This window comes from Tenrec ecaudatus, chromosome 16 (assembly GCF_050624435.1).
Source record: "Tenrec ecaudatus isolate mTenEca1 chromosome 16, mTenEca1.hap1, whole genome shotgun sequence".
NCBI lineage: Eukaryota > Metazoa > Chordata > Mammalia > Afrosoricida > Tenrecidae > Tenrec > Tenrec ecaudatus.
The window spans coordinates 63,998,623-64,015,163 of record NC_134545.1 but is presented as its reverse complement, the minus strand read 5'-3'; the positions used below and the strand labels follow the sequence as shown (position 1 = coordinate 64,015,163).

At 40.8% G+C, this 16,541-nt stretch overlaps 1 protein-coding gene across 2 annotated transcripts in view; it reads left to right on the top strand.

Annotated features, from left to right (window-relative positions):
* The window catches only part of BICC1 (BicC family RNA binding protein 1), a 311,914-nt gene that overhangs the window by 135,444 nt on the left and 159,929 nt on the right, over positions 1-16,541 (top strand). The gene's annotated exons all lie outside the window — the stretch shown is intronic.

Here is a 16,541-nt window from a genome sequence, read left to right as displayed (position 1 = left end):
CTCTTGGTCCTCAATTGATGCGTGTGTTTCACAAGTGTTTTCTAAGACACTCCAAATCCTCACAGTGAAATAAATGCGACCAAAGTGCTGTTGGCCAGTGAGTGTAAAAATGTACAAATGTCATGTGTTAATAAAGCTGTAGACTTCAAAACAATCTTTTGCCTCAAGCAGTGGTTATGGTCAAAATAAATGATGGCTCCAAATTTATAGCGAAAGAGCGAGACTCCAACTTTTCTATAATCCTTGGAAACTTGTACTATGCCTGGCCACAGCGGACTTGACTAAGATAAAAAACACATTTTTCTGGAGATCACGGTATTGGAGCACTTGAAAGTTCCCGCTCCTTTCTTAGGTAGACTGAGTTGATAATGATTTTAAGGAGCTCTGCGAGGGCCACTCCAAATTCAGCAAGCCACGGGGACAGGAAGCACATGTAAAGTCCACCCTTTCAGCAGTTCAGAAGGGAACGGAGAGGCGGAAGGGAAGGCCTTGGTAACCGAGAGAAGCAAGAACCAGATGCCCTGCATTCCTTTCAGATGTCATTTGTATCCATTTCCTGTCTCACTAGAAAGCGAAGGCTCTCGTCCAGCTGAACTGACAATTCTGCCGGATGTGGAAATGAAACCTCCCCAACCCAAACTTGCTGCTATCCAGTTGATTCCAACTCACAGTGCCCCGTCGGACAGAACAACACTGCCCGTGTGGGTTTCAGAGACTGTCAATCTTTCTGGGAGTGGCAAGACTCGCCTTTGGTTCTGTAATTTTCCACATACAATGAACAGTAGACCCCCAAAAGATCATTAACCACCATACTTCTATATATGAAGTCCTTGGTGGTGTAAAAGTCACAACACTTGGTAGTTAACCCAAAAGACTGGGGTGCAGGTCTGCCTAGAGGAAAGACCGCGACCCCCGTCTTAAACACCAGCCTTAAAAGTGGTATGGATCACACGCTGGTTGCCTGGAGTCAGAGTGGACTCAACAGTCAGTGATAACGGGAACTTTCTAAGTAGATATTTGGGGGTCTTTGAGGTCCTTGACCCATCACAGGAGCTGAGTTAACACGGTCGCCTATAAATCTCATTGTTGGCGCAGCACACTGACTGGGGCTTTATACCCAGGCTCCACAAACCTGATAATCTGATAGGTATTTATTGCAAAGCACATTACAGAAACGGCTGCACACAGATAGGTATGCATGAGTGGTTAGAGTCAGCTTAAGAGAGGTTGCCCGTTCACAGTTACATTTTTGGTGAGCTTTAATGTGACCACAGTAAATATTGAATACAAGTGAACCTAGTTTGATTGCATTTTCTGTATTACACATGGCACAAAACTGTATTCTTTTCAAAATGAGAGGTTTCTTGCAACCTTCTATTGAGCAAGTCTATAAGTGTTCCCACCAGCCCCTGCTCTTTTCAACAACCTGTACTCACTTCATGGCTCTACATCCCACTTTGGTAATTCTCATAATATTTAAAGTGTTTTCTTTGTTCTTTTAAAAATTATTTTTTCGGAGCTCGTGCAACTCTTATCACAATTAATCCTTCCATTATATCAGGCACATTTGTACATTTGTTGCCATCATCATTTTCCCCCTCCCTCCACCACCCTGCCTTACAAACCCTTGATTATTTATAAATTATTATTATTTTGTCATGACTTACGCTGAACAGTGTCTCCCTTCACCCACTTTTCTGTTGTCTGTCCCTCTGGGAGAGGGTTATATGTAGATCCTTGTGATCAATTCCCCCTTTCTACCCCACATTCTTCTTCCCCTCCTGGTATCACTACTCTCATTATTGGTCCGAGTGGTTTCTTTGTCCTGGATTCCCTGTTTCCAACTCTTATCTGTACCAGTGTGCATCCTCTGGTCTTGCCAGATTTTTAAGGTAGAATTGGGATCATGATAGTGGGTGGGGAGGAAGCATTAAAGAACTAGAGAAACATTGTATGTTTCATCGTTGCTACACTGCACCCTGACTGGCTCATATCCTCCCTGCGACCCTTCTGTAAGCGGATGCCCAGTTGCCTACAGATGGGCTTTGTGTCTCCACTCTGTATCCCCCTCATTCACAATGATACTAGGAAACAAAAAAACCTGATGTCATGCCATTTATAGCAATATTCCCTTTACTGTGGTAGTGTAGAATGGATCCTCTAAAGTAAACCTCTGTTATTTCGCTTGGAATTGTACAGCACCCTCTATTTGCAACTGTCAACTATATAATGTCAGTGTAACTTACCTTGAGGTTATTATTTTTAAATTTTTATAGACAAAAATTTAGAGTTGGAAGCTACTTTGGAGTACTATCTTGCTAAATATATTTTCAGGACTTTTTTTTTTCCCAAGAGAAGAATTTATCATGTCCTAGAGACTCTTGCTTAGTTTCTATGACAGAATTTGGAATTGTTCTGAATATGTAGTAGAAGAAAACAAGTATGCTTAGCGTCTAGGGAGAGCTTGTTAGATATTGGTCCTTTTCCTCTTTCCTTTCATCTGTCCTTAGAAATGTTTACACGTGGAGGTTGACTGCACGCTACCTGGGAAACCATGCTGCATACACCCAAACTTGCTGATTTCGTGTGTGTTTGGATAGTTTTACTGTTCCGGGTAATGTTCATATTTCACAAAGGGAATGCATTTTCACTGAGAGGGGCAAACACAAACACTGCCTAGAGTAAGGGGAGTCATACTCGAGAAAGCTCGAAAGAGTTTGGGGATTCATGGAGGGGTTGACAAAAGTCCCAGGGGTATTGTATCATCATGGTGTGCTTGGTGGGGTTCATTCCCTTTGAAACTGAGCCCACTGGTGAGACCACTGCTGCGCAGACCGCACTCACACTTGGACTGCGCACAACAAAGGCGAGGCAGAGATTTCAAACCCTTTCCTAGGCAACAAACAGTGTCCCTCTCCTCTAAGAGTGCCATCAAGATTTTCAAATGCACTTATGTAGTGTTTTTAAGAATTTTTTTCTGCCTTTCAATGTTTTAAATTGTGTATTAAGTGGAGGTTTACATTTCAGTTCATCAACTTTTTATTCAACAGTTTAAACTACGAATCAGTGCCCTCAATAGTTTATCCTTTGCCTGCTCCTTAAATTCTCTTCTGTGTACTACTGTCTTCCCTTACACTCAGTATCTATGTGTATGTGACAAGTTCAAGACCTTAATCCCAAAGGGAGCAGACTTTGGAAAATGTGTGAAGTTTGAACTCTGAGTAGTCCACACGGGAAACTGTTGAAGCCACGACTTCATTTACTTTTTGTTTAAACCACAGGTCTGTGGGTATCAGATTCCTGTACATCTTTGAAAAAGTGCCATTGCTCATACTTCAATAAGAAACCAAGTTTTGTCTAAGAACTTTCAATGTTTGACACTCCGGTGTCGTCACTTCTGTGGCCACCGACAAAACTACATACATTGTTACTGTGTGTGCCGAGCAGTTGCTTCTGATTGATCATGACCCTGAAGGGCCCTGCAGCACAGTCGAGAACTGCCTCTGGGCTTCCTGGCTTTATGGAAGTAGATGGCCAAGCCTTTCTCCTGCAGAATGGCTGGTGTGTTAAAATCTCCCACTTTTTGTGTAGAGCTGAGTGCTTAACCATTGCGCCACTAGAATGCCAGATTCTTTATATACACACGCGTCAACCTATTGCTATTTGTATATGTGTGTGTGTTTATAAGTTTAAAAACAGAATTCATTGCATTTTGAATTCAAACCCTATACTGCTTTGAGCTTTTTAATCTTCCCTTGTCTCCGAAATTAAGAAACCTGGTTTCACTTTATCCTCAGTAAATGGATTTAATGGTTACTTAATTAATTTTCATTAATGTAACCAGCATTCCAACTATTTTGGAACCCCTTTCCTCGGCCACCTTTACATTCTCCTACCTACTTCCTTTTCTCAATTGTCAGGAATGCTGCCCTTGACACCTCTGCATGGCATGTCCTCCCACCTAGAACTAGTATCTTCATGTAATGAAAAGAGGAAGTGACGGGAGAGAGGACTGTCCCAGTGATTATAATGTAACACTCACTTTAAGAGCCACTGTGCTTCTGGACACAACGTGTGGGAATTATGCATGGTCTGACACACGGGAGAACCATGAAGGGAGTGCAGCAAGGGGAGCAAAGCAATGAAGTCTCCAAGGAATTCCCAACACAGACTTCAGACTTAGGGGACAGGGCTTGGCACCTCATTAGACTCAATAGAAACCATTCGTAGGGATCAGCAGACAGACTTAGAACTACTTATATGCTTCTTTTTCCCCCTTTTCTTTTTTTCTCACTGTGTCCATCTATATAAGATAGGCAGGATGAACAATCCAGAGGCGAAAACAATGGGACCGATGGTTCCAGGAGGACGTACATGGTAGAGGGTCAGGTGGGGGCAAAGAATGAAGGAGTCAACCAACCCTGGGACAAGGGAACAACAAGTGATCTAAAACCAATTGCAAGGAGGGCATGGAATGCCTGGTGGGGTTTGATCAAGTGCAGTGTAGCCAAGAGGAATTACTGAGAGCTGAATGAAGGTTGAACATGATAGTGGGACAGGAGGAAAATAAAAGGAAATAGAGTAAAGAGCTAGAAGGCAAAAGGCATTGATAGAGACATAAATATAGTCACATATATATATATAAATATATTAATATATAACAACAGGGATACAGGTCTATGTAGATATAGTTATGTGTTAAGTATTACGGTAGCAGGTGGACATTGGGCCTCTACTCAAGTCCTCCTTCAATGCAGGGACACTTTGATGTACACCTGGCATTCTGTGATGCTCACTGTTGCTGAAGGCAAAATGGGTGCATAAGCAAATGTGAAGAAAGCTGTTAGTGCCCAGCTATTACAAGATATAGATTTGCGGTCTTAAAGGCTTGAAGATAAACAGGTAGCTATCTGGCAGGGAAGCAACAAAGCCCACATGGAAGAAGCACACCAGCCTGTGTGATAATGATATGTTGATGGGATCAGGCACCAGGCATCAAAGACCCGAACAATCATATCGATGTGAATGAGGGAGACCCAAAGCCTATCTGTAGACAATTGGACATCCCCTCACAGAAGGGTCACAAGGAAGAGGGGTGAGTCAGCTAGGGTGCAGTATAGCACCCATGAAACACAACATTCCTCTGGTTCTTTAATGCTTCCTTCCCCCCATTATCATGACCCTACTTCTACCTTACAAATCTCCCCCCATTATCATGACCCTACTTCTACCTTACAAATCCGGCTAGACTGGAACATGTACACTGGTACAGATAAGAGCTCACTACACACAGAATCCAGGACAGATAAACCCCTCAGGAACAGTAATGGGAGTCATAATATCATGAGGGTGGGGGAAGGTGGGGGGATAGGGGGAGAAAGGAAGAACCGATTGTAATTGACATATATCCCCCCTGTGGGGGGGGGGAGGAATGAACAACAGAAATGTGGGTTAAGGGAGACAGCAGATGGTGTAAAATATGAAAATAATAATAATTTATAATCTATCAAGGGTTCATGAGGATGGGGGGAGGTGGAGAGAGGGGAAAAAGAGGAGCTGATACCAAGGGCTCAAGTAGAAAGAAGATGTTTCGAAAATAATGATAGTAACATGTACAAATGTGCTTGATGCGATTCATGTGTGAATTGTTATAAGAGCTGTACGAGCCCCCAATAAAATAATTTATTTTAAAAAAGAGCCACCGTGCTTAGCATTTCCCATGCATATATATTTTAAAAGTTTCATAACATAACTTTCTTCAAGAAGTACGTGAAATTTGAGAAAAATACATCCTTGTATTATAATTTGCCAATTTTCCCCGTAGGTAGAATGCAGTCTAATTGTGACTGTAGTGGGTGTGAACTTAGCTGCTGTTGAGTTGGCCCTGACTCAAGGAGACCTTAACGCATAACAGAACACACCATTTCCTGGTTCTGATCTTCAGGATCAGGGATATGCTTGAGTCCATTGGGCCGTGCTGTCACGGACCCCCCACTTTCCCAAACATGATGTCTTCTTCTGTGGCTCACCCGCCCCTAATAAAGAGTCCAAAATGAGTTGAATTCTTAGATAATGTTCAGTGATCCATAGAGAACACCGAGGCTACATTTTAGAAGTAGCTCCTTGCGCCTTTCGTTATTGCCTTTCTTCGTCTGGAAACCCTACTGCAGCCTGTTAACCTTTGAAATGCCAACGGCATCGTTTCCGGGGTTATGCAAGCCACCACAGGGTAATAAATTGACGAGTGAGTGGTGGAGATTGTGGGGAGAGTTGGAACTTTTTCTAAAGTTTTCCCTTTCTTGGTGATAACCAGTGGTCTCCAGAAGGGAAGGATGTAAAGAAAGGGGTGATTCTTCTCTTTCGTCTGGTCTCGGAAGTTTTCCCATGCCTCTCTCCACTCTGCGGCGTCTCCGAATTCAGAGGTACTAGTATAGTGCTGGGCCCCTGGCCTTGGCCTGTGGTGTTTGCAGAAGATGCTTTAAGTGGTTTGTCATCACCTAGCCCATCCCTCCCATCTTCCAGGAAAAGAGACGAAATGGCAAGGAGTCACCAGCATGGATTATCAAACTCCAAGCCCAGAAGCTGACGATAATCCGAATAGTTTCTAGGAGGAGTCTAAAGCAGAATCCCATTTCTGTGTGTTTTAAAGTGATCTGAGATACTTCATTTGTTTTCCATTTTCTGAAGCTTGTCATGTTTGTTGCGATTGGTGACAATGTTTACATTTAAACCATTACAATCAAGGTGTAATGTTGCCTACATTGGCATTGTTCATGTTTTTGCTCATTTGTTGGCATACATTTATTCTACAAGGGTTTTTAAAAAAATATTTCTTTTTTATATTAAATACTTTTATTAGGGGCTCTCACATACATTCATCCATTGTATCAAGCACCTTTGCACATATGCCGCCATCATCAATTTCAAAGCATTCTCTTCCCATTTGAGTCCCTGATACCAGCTCCCCATTTTTTCTCCCTCCCTCCTCCGCCCACCCTCTCTCATGAACTCTTGATAAGTTATAGATGATTTTTTCCATATCTTACATCATCCTCCATCACCCCTCACCCACTTTTCCATTGTTCGTCTCCCTGGGAGGGTGTTATAGATTGATCCCTGTGATCAATTCCCTCTTTCTCCCCCCACCCTCCCCTAATCCTCCTGGTATCTCTGCTTTCCTTGTTGGTCCTGAGGGGTTTCTCTGTCCTGGTTTCCCTGTGTTGAGGGCTCTTATCTGTTGCAGTGTGCATGTTCTGGTCTAATCCGATTTGTAAGGTAGAATTGAGGCCATGTTAGTGGGCAGAAGGAAGCACCAAAGAACTAGAGGAAAGTGGTGTGTTTCATCGGTGCTGTACTGCACCCTGACTGGCTCATCTCCTCCCTGTGACCCCTCTGTGAGGGGATGTCCAATTGTCTACAGATGGGCATTGGGTCTCCGCTCAATGGCCCCACCTCCTACCATTCACATTGGGTTATGGTTTTGTTCTGGGTCTTCACTGCCTGAAACTCTGCAAAGGTTTTAGGGCACACATTTCTCTTAGGTAATCACTTGCCTAGTGGAAAATATTTCAGGCTCATTGGAGGGTAGCTGCATACATAAAGTAAAATTTCACTGACTTAGAAAATTGGATTAAGCATTATTAAATTTATAATTTGAAACCTGATATAATTTGGATTTGTAAGCATGAGGCAATGAATTATTAAATTTAATAACTTGAAGATTTGATACACTTTCGAAAGATGAAATCAGGAAAGCAAAGGCATGACATTGAGTTTAATTTGGGAAAATAATGAAGAAGTAGAGAAACCTGGATTTTATAACTTTTGTATTTTGGAATTTTAAGATCGTCCTGACTGAGGAATAAGGCAGATGGTTAGTTTATGCTCTAAAGTCGTGTTCACTGTGTGTTCTCTGCAGTGCTTCTGGTTGTGAGGCATGTGTGCAGCTCCCTCGTTTTAGTGTGTGCGTGTGTTTGGTTAGCGCCTATTTCCTAGTGTACCTGCAACAAGTTCAGACCGGAAAACCATGGGCACTGTATTGGACAGGGTTCTCTAGAGAGGCAAACCAGATTGCTAGTAATTATATGTAAATATATTTATAAAGATAGATATAATTCAAGAAATAAACCGTTAAATTATATACAGATAGATAATACAAGAAATGAACAGTTAAATTATAAAGCAGTGAGACACTAGCAGTCCTTTAAGGCTTCAGAGCTGCCAGTTGCCAGTCCCCTTCTGTAGAGAGAGCTGGGGTATATATACCCAGGCAGCAAACAGCAAGGCAGGTCCCCAACTGTCATCAACTGTCGGTCCCCAGCTCCAGAGATAAACATTCCAATCGTGTGGACTTAAAGGGACCTCAACTTACAGCGACATGGTCCACAGGCTAGGCATCCCACAGGTAGTATACCCCTTTAAACTGAGGCACAGAACAACCAAGATGAGGCTTACTGAGCCACTTATTCCTCTGCCCTTCAGTTAATCCTACTTGTGTTTATCAGCCAGGCTGGCACAATAAACTATAGCAGGCACCAATGAGGACTCTTTTACCAGAAGGATTTAAGAGAGGTGGCACCCTCCCTACCCCAACACCTCTTGACTTCTCCCTTTCCCATCGGCCATGGCTGTGATCATCCTCTGTGCCCAGTGATAGATACCTGGTCTACCCACTGGCATCCTGATTCCAGGATGAGAACGTAATGTTCCCTCTGACCTCCCTGCTCTAGCCGACTTTGGGGTCATTTGGTGTCACCCCTGCTAACAGTCCACACACTCTGTACCCCTCAGTGATCTCACCGTTTGGAAGTCCCACTGGTTTGAGGATGGTGGTAAAGTACAATATTTATAATTCCCCCTTACAGTTTTCTGCAACAATCACTTACCAAAAGTAGCATTTCTGACAACAGAATATCCGGTTTTAAAGTGTCTGAGTGGAACAAACCTTGTTAGAAAGGTTCACACATGGTTCTACCAATGATAAAAGGACGTGAATAAAAAACTTAACTCAAGATGAGGTTGTGTTGTAGCCTAGTTAGTGTATAGAATAAGGAGCCAGGAGTCAGCTATGTCTGCATAGCAATAATTCGTGTTTACAAAATGAGTAAGTTCAGGCTGCATGCTGGGGAAGCTCCTGAAAAGTGACAAAAGTTCCCTCAGGAAATCAGGTGTCTTGACTACAAAGTCGCCCAGTGTTATTTTGCATTCCAGTGAGAGTGGCACATGACCCTGCCCCCTTCCTCCCCGCGTCCATGGCAGTTTCATGTGGTCCAACTGAAGAAAAGCACTGTTCACTATCATGAGAGTACAGGATGTTTGGCTTCAATCCAATAACAAAATGGCAGAAATGCCATTGAAAGTACCTACTAACCCCACTGAGTCACATGTAGAAAACTTGCACTAAATGGTTTTTCATCCCATTTTCACCACCGTTCAATTTTTTGAAAGTGAGAACTTGTGCAATTAAAATAAAAATAATTTTTGGTTAGTGCCTAGCAAGATGCCAGTCCCACTGTAGGCATATTTGTCAAATACATAAGTTTTATGTATTTTATATTTTAATATGTAATTGTACTTGAAATGTCCATTTATTAGTTTTAATTAAAAGAGCTATTTCCTATTCCTGACCTCAAACATCCGACTAGCATTAATCTGTTTTTTCTCCATGATGCCTTTCACAATATGTCATTTAAATAGAATCGCAATATTTACACTTTTGTTCTTGTATTTATTTAATATGCTTTTGAGATTTATCTGAATTTGTTTTCATTATCATGGTGTAGTTAGAATGACAGACCAACGATTTAATTTCCAAATAAATGTGCAATTTTTTTTACTAGCTTGCACTCAGTATTAAAATTAACAAATTTGATTTTACCAAGAAAAAAATATATTTTAAAACATTTTATTAGGGACTCATACAACTCTAATCACAATCTATACATACATCAATTGTGTAAAGCACATCTGTACATTCTTTGCCTTCATCATTTTCAAAGCATTTGCTCTCCACTTAAGCCCTTTGCATCAGGTCCTCTTTTTTCCCCTTCCCTCCCCGTTCTCCCCTCCCTTATGAACACTTGATAATTTATAAATTAATATTTTGTCATATCTTGCCCTGTCTGACATCTCCCTTCACCCCCTTTTCTGTTGTCCATCCCCCAGGGAGGAGGTCACATGTAGATCCTTGTAATTGGTTCCCTCTTTCCAACCCACTCACCCTCTACCCTCCCAGTATCTCCCCTCACACCTCTGGTCCTGGAGGTATCATCTGCCCTGGATTCCCTGTGCCTCCAGCTCCTATCTGCACCAGTGTACATCCTCTGCTCTATCCAGACTTGCAAGGTAGAATTTGGATCATGGTATTTGGTGAGGGGGTAGCTTTTAGGAACTTGAGGAAAGCTGTATTCTTTTATTGGTGCTACATCACATCCTGACTGACTCATCTCCTCCCCTGGACCTCTCTGCAAGGGATCCCCAGTGGCCGACAAATGGGTTTTGGGTCTCCACTGTGCACTTCCCCCTTCATTCACTATGGTACCCAGAAAATATTTTAAACATGTGTTGGTAGCTCATTATTTGGGCTTTGAGTAGTAAACTTTGGTGTGGATAGATCACAATTTAAAAATTTCCTTCATTAGGTGATAGACACTTGGATTGGTCCCAGTTTATGGCTATTACTAATGAAGTTGGTCTAAAATTCATATATGTTTTTGTGTAGATATATATTTTCATTTATTTTGCCTAAATGTCATGAGTGGGATTGCTGGGTCATACAGTAAGAATGTCTTCTGCTTGATAAGAAATTGCCAAATCATTTAAAAAGTGGCCATATAATTTCAGACCCTTCAGCAATGTGTGCGAGTCCCAGTTGTTTCTTGATTTAGGTTTCACTCAAAATGGGCTGCCACTGAGTCAGTTCTGACATGTAGCAACCCCATAGGACCAAACACAGCGGACTCCTTGGGTGTCTGAGATGGCAATCTTTCTGGGGGTAGAAAGTCATCTCTTTCTCTCAAAGCCTAGTTGGTAGTTTCAAGCTGTGCATGTGCATAATCCATTACTCTACCCGGGCTCCTTGATTTAGAGATGTAGCTTTAACCCTTTCCTTAATGAGCCCTAGTGACACTGTTGAGGAATCATGGGACTGCGAACTCAGTGTACATGAATGTAGCTTTAAGACCAGGGAAGGCTCCGTCTTTCCCCTCGTTCCACCGTGGCAAAGCTAGGCATCGGTTTCTACTGTCAATAACTAAGAGGAAGTTATTTGATTTTATCCTCCAGAGCTTTAGCTGTCTTTGATCAGAACTTTCCTTTCAAATCTCCAAAAATCTATGCTGGAGGCAGTCAAGCCTAATAGCAAATTATAGGGCAAATGCTGAATCCAGCTTTCACTTTTCTTACTTTCAACTTGTGTTCACTAAGTTTCCTACTTCCTCTAACCAATAATATAATATTCATATTTATAGATTGATATACATTTATATAACCTTGGTCATTTGTGGGTTAGGCATTGGGCTGTTAGTTAATTGCAAGGTTGGTAGTTCTAACACATTAGCATCTTACATAGAAGGATGTGACCATCTGTTCCCATAAGGATTTATAGTTTTGTATCCTTGTGTGTGTGTATGTCCGTGAGTATCTTCCTCAAAAATATTGATTGTTCTACTTATAGCTTTATCCGAGGGTCCAGTTTATCATTTCTGGATATAAAAGTTACCTAACTCTCTTTTTTTCTTAATAGTTTTATTGGCATATAATTCACCTAACATACAATGCAATAGTTCAGTCACATTAAGGAGAGTTGTGCAATCCTTAACACAATCAACTTCAGAACACTTTTTTATTCTTGTACTCATCATTATTAACTCCCATTTACGTTCAACCTCTCCTGCCATACCCCAAGGAACCATTAGTCCAGTTTCTGTCTATAAGTTTGCCTATCCTGGATTTCACATACATAACAACATTAAAAAGAAACATAAAACCAAAAAACTAACAATCACAAAGTAAGCATGAAAACCTCAATTGATATTTTTCTTTGGCCAATTCTAATAGGATTATGTATGTGTCTTTTTAATTCCAAAATACCTACCCTTGTCAATTATAAGAGAGGGTGTGATGTATAAAGAGCTTAGAATTTTCATTAGGTCTATGATGGGCTACAATATGTTTTGCTTCTTTTTTGTTGGGTGGCATCAAGCTGATTCCAATTTATAGAGATGCCATAGAGCAGAGTGGAATTACCCTCTAGGGTCTCAGATTGTAATTGTTCGGGAAGCAGAGTGCCACATCTTTGTCATGCAGAGAAGCTGGAGCATGCAAAGCATCAAAGGCCATGTGCTTACCCACTTGGTCACCAAGGCTCCCTGGGAATATATTAATGCTTATTGACTGTGTCATCTTGGGGAAAATGATCTAGTTTTTGAGTTTCTTTCTGCTGCTGTTAAATAGGATAGCGATACCTATGTCTTATAGGACTGACCACCCACAATCAAACTCACTGCTATTGAGTCGATGCTGATGCATAGCGACTCTGGGACAGGGTGGACGGCATCGGTGCATTTCTGAGACTGTCATTGTTTCCAGGAGCGGCTCGCCCCATCTTTCTAATGCAGAGTAGCTAGTGGTGTTGAACTGTCAGCCTTGAGGATCACAGCCCAACTCATAACCACTGTGCCACCAGGGTGCCTACAGATTAGGCATTCAGACATTTTCTTCCTCTTAGGATTGACAGCACGATTAAATAAGCAACCTATATTACCTTCCATACTATATATCACATCCATAATCACTGCTGATTCATAGTGACCCTCTCGGACAAGGTAGACCTGCCCCTGTGGGTTTCCGGGACTGTAACTCTTTACGGGAGTAGAAAGTCCCGTCCTTCTCTGTTGGAGCGGCTGGTGATTTCACATTGCTGTCCTTGAAGCCCAACACGCAACCACTGCGCCCCAGGGCTCCCCCTCTCATGTCGTGGGCACTCACACCTTCTCCTCCTCTTCTCCTACCTGCTGCTGTAGTGTTCTTTCCCCCCAGTTCCTCTCCTCCAGGGAGTGTAAATACGACAGTAAAAGTACCGCAGTCCTGTGTTCCTTTCATATCTCTCTTTAGTAGTTGGACTCCTCTGACAATCATGTCGAAAGCAACAATTGATTTAAAAAAAGTGTCAAAACTGAGCAAGATCAGATAGGTTCACACTTAAGTCAGTTTGGAAATCTCAAATCAGTGCAGTTTGACAGTTACAAGGAAGTCAGTGCTTACTACTTATCAAACTAGAATTTTATCTTCTAACTAACTTCATGGTGTCTTATACTTCTGTGGGTTATAAACAGGATACAGATAAATGACCTGCTTGTTCTCCTGGGCCTTCTTGCCCTTTAAAACTTAACTCCCAAAGAATAAAAGATTTAAACAGTATAGATATGCACTTTTCCATTATCTATTCTATTCCTTTGCTAAACTTATGATAAGAACATAACAATTTTTAATTTTTTTTAGTAAGGATGTGAGATTTTGAAAGGCTTTAAAGAAATTCCCATGAGTTCAACTGTACCAAAAACATAGCATAAGGTAGATTTCTCTGAATAAACTAATTATTTAATTTGAGGAAGTAATTTCACCTTCTCTGTTTGAAGTTTTGCTTTCTTTGAAAAATCAGATATATTATTTAGGCTTAGACTACCATTTTTAAGTGTTCTTTTCTCAAATTCTTTTCTATTGTCTTGTGAAATGAGGTAAAGAATGTGAAACTGGGCAAAGACAAGGAAGGTAGAATGGAGGTGTTGGCTTAATGTACCCATCATAAGTTCCTAAATTGAACTTTACTTTTTGATGCAATTACTGTTAGTTGTGCCTTTTTATTCCTTATAAGAAATGGAGTGTTGGCAAGGTGATTTGGTTTATTTAACAAGAACATATAGCAAAGCCAGGATGGAAAAATATGCTGTAGTAACTACACAATCTGGTGTCAATTTGAGAGGATTAAGAATGAAGGGGTGGAGTCTAGTCTGTCAATCGGATCAAAGCCAAGGAGGCCTCTGTGTGTGCATGGCCGGCTCCTGAAAATTCTGGGAAATCCTGTATTCCTTCTTGGAGACAGGACACACATTCTTTCTCTCTCTGCTCACTCCCTTGGAGATGTTCTGCTGACAAGACACACGGTGCTGTGCCTGGGAGCTGGAGAAGCCACATGGATCTATCTTGATGCAACCAGACCTCTGGAACTGGAGAAGCCATCTAGAGACCACTGCCAGTGCTGAGATGCTTACAACTCCACTGGATCCAGAAGACTTCCAACCCACTGGCCTGTGATCTCCCTGCATTCCACATCATTGCATATGTTTCATGAGTCTGAAGAGGACTTTATAGATTGGTATCAGACATATGGGCTCATATCAGATTTGTGGACTTGATCTGGACTGGGCTGGGATGTTTTCTCAATATTCAATTGCTCTTAAATATAAAGTTATTTCTTATACACATATGAGTGTCTCCCTAGATTTTTTCTCTAGTATACCCAGACTAACACATATGCCTAATTTGTTACAATATGATCTTAAGCAAGGGATTTAATGTCTCTAGATTTCCTTTTTAAGTGCCAAATGGATATTATGTCTATTTTATAAGGTTGTAAGGATGAAGTAGAGATAATATATATATACATTTATGAAGTGCTGATATCTACCAAGTGTCCAATAAATGTTATTTCCTTTTGTTTCATTCCAGCTCACTATAAATTAACTTTTCTCACTTGTGCCTAATAACAAATAGCAGCAAAGAGTTGATGATAGAATAAAAGATATATAAAATTGGTCTTTTACTCTTTAAAAAAATGTTCAAATAAAGTTTTACTTCCTCTACGTGCCCTATAGAGCCTGGGTAGTTCCGTGGCTTATTTGTTGAGCTGCTAACCACAGGGCCAGCGGTTTGAAACCACCAGCATGGATTACAACTCAATGTAAAGAAAACAAAATCCTCACAACTGTACCAATCTGGTCACCAACATCCTGATGAAATGACCAGATTTCATTTTACAGTCAATGCTCATGGAAGCTGTAGTCAAGACATCAAATGATGTATTATATTGGAACAATATGCTGGATGAGACCTCTTAAAGAGCAAGGAGATCACTGAGGAGTAAGCCGTGCTGGACCTAAACCAGGGTGTTCAATCACTGCAGATACACGTGGAGTTTTCACAGTGAATCGGGAAGAGCTAAAAAGAATTGATGCTTTTGAATTACATTGTTAGTGAAGAATGCTGACAGACTCATGGACAGCCAGAAGGACAGGCAGTTCTGTCTTGAAACAAAGGCACCAGAAAACTCATTAGAAGTGAGGGTGGCATATCGTGTCCTTTGGACATGTTAACATCATTCATGTTGGAGTAGAATGCCAGTTAAAAAAGGAAGATCACCAAGGAGATGGATTGACAGCATATGCAGCAGTAGGTTCAGGCTAAAGCAAGACCAGGTAAGGGTTTTGGTTCCGTGGTACATAGGGTTGCTGAGTTGGAACAGACGCCATCTGGTGGCACCCAATGCCATTGCCATTGCCAGCCCAGCAGCCTTAGCAGAAACACTCTTGTACCAGAAGGGGGGCAGAAAAGATTAATCATTTAGCTTGGGGAAAAATGGAAGTTTTACATCATCTTTAGATAATTCAATTTCAGTTAGTTCATGATTTATTTGCACCGGGTGTATCAATTTATACAAAAAAGAACATTAAAATATATTTCCTTGGGCTTGAGTGAATTGCTTTTGTGTGAGATTTTAATTTTCATTGAATGGCCTTAGAGAAGATAGCAGTAAAATTTAAAACAAGCTTTCTACTTAATTACTTTTCCAGTTGAATTCAGAATATCCCGAATCTTACCTTTAGGCCTGATTTTGGTTTAACAAACTGTCAAAACTTCACTGTGACACAGTGGTCTCATTCGAGCTTGTACTACTTCATGTGCCCTTTTAAGGAGCATAAATTTAATAACTGTATGATTTTCGATGGAAGTCATATGTGATTGGACAGTCTCATTAGGAAAAACCCCATATTTATAAACAACATGCAGTTCTTCTGTTGGTTACTACATTGACTGCGTGGACTTCGCTCAGACGTGATGGTTTGCGAAACAGAGCCCAGCACCTTTAAAGCATGGGTTTCTCTTCCTCCCAAACTGGTGCAGGTTGTTCAGGAGTGGACTTTAGAGACGCAGGAGTTTCAGCCTCTCTGTGTGCTCAGCCTTTCCCCATGGCCTGAACAGTGGGCTTTAGTGAGAGAGAGTAACTAAATATTTATTTAAGAACTAATAAACCTTTCTTTTGGAGTCTAAAGTAATTGTGAAAACTTTAAACAATTAAAGTCCAATCCGATAGTATCTATAGTAAGGAAAACTAATTAGAATATTGTCAGACTAAATTTTTTTAAATATATATATTAATTAATATTTATATATAAATATATATATAAATAATATATATAAATAATATATAATATATATTAAAATATATAATATATATAAAATATATAATATATATAATATATATA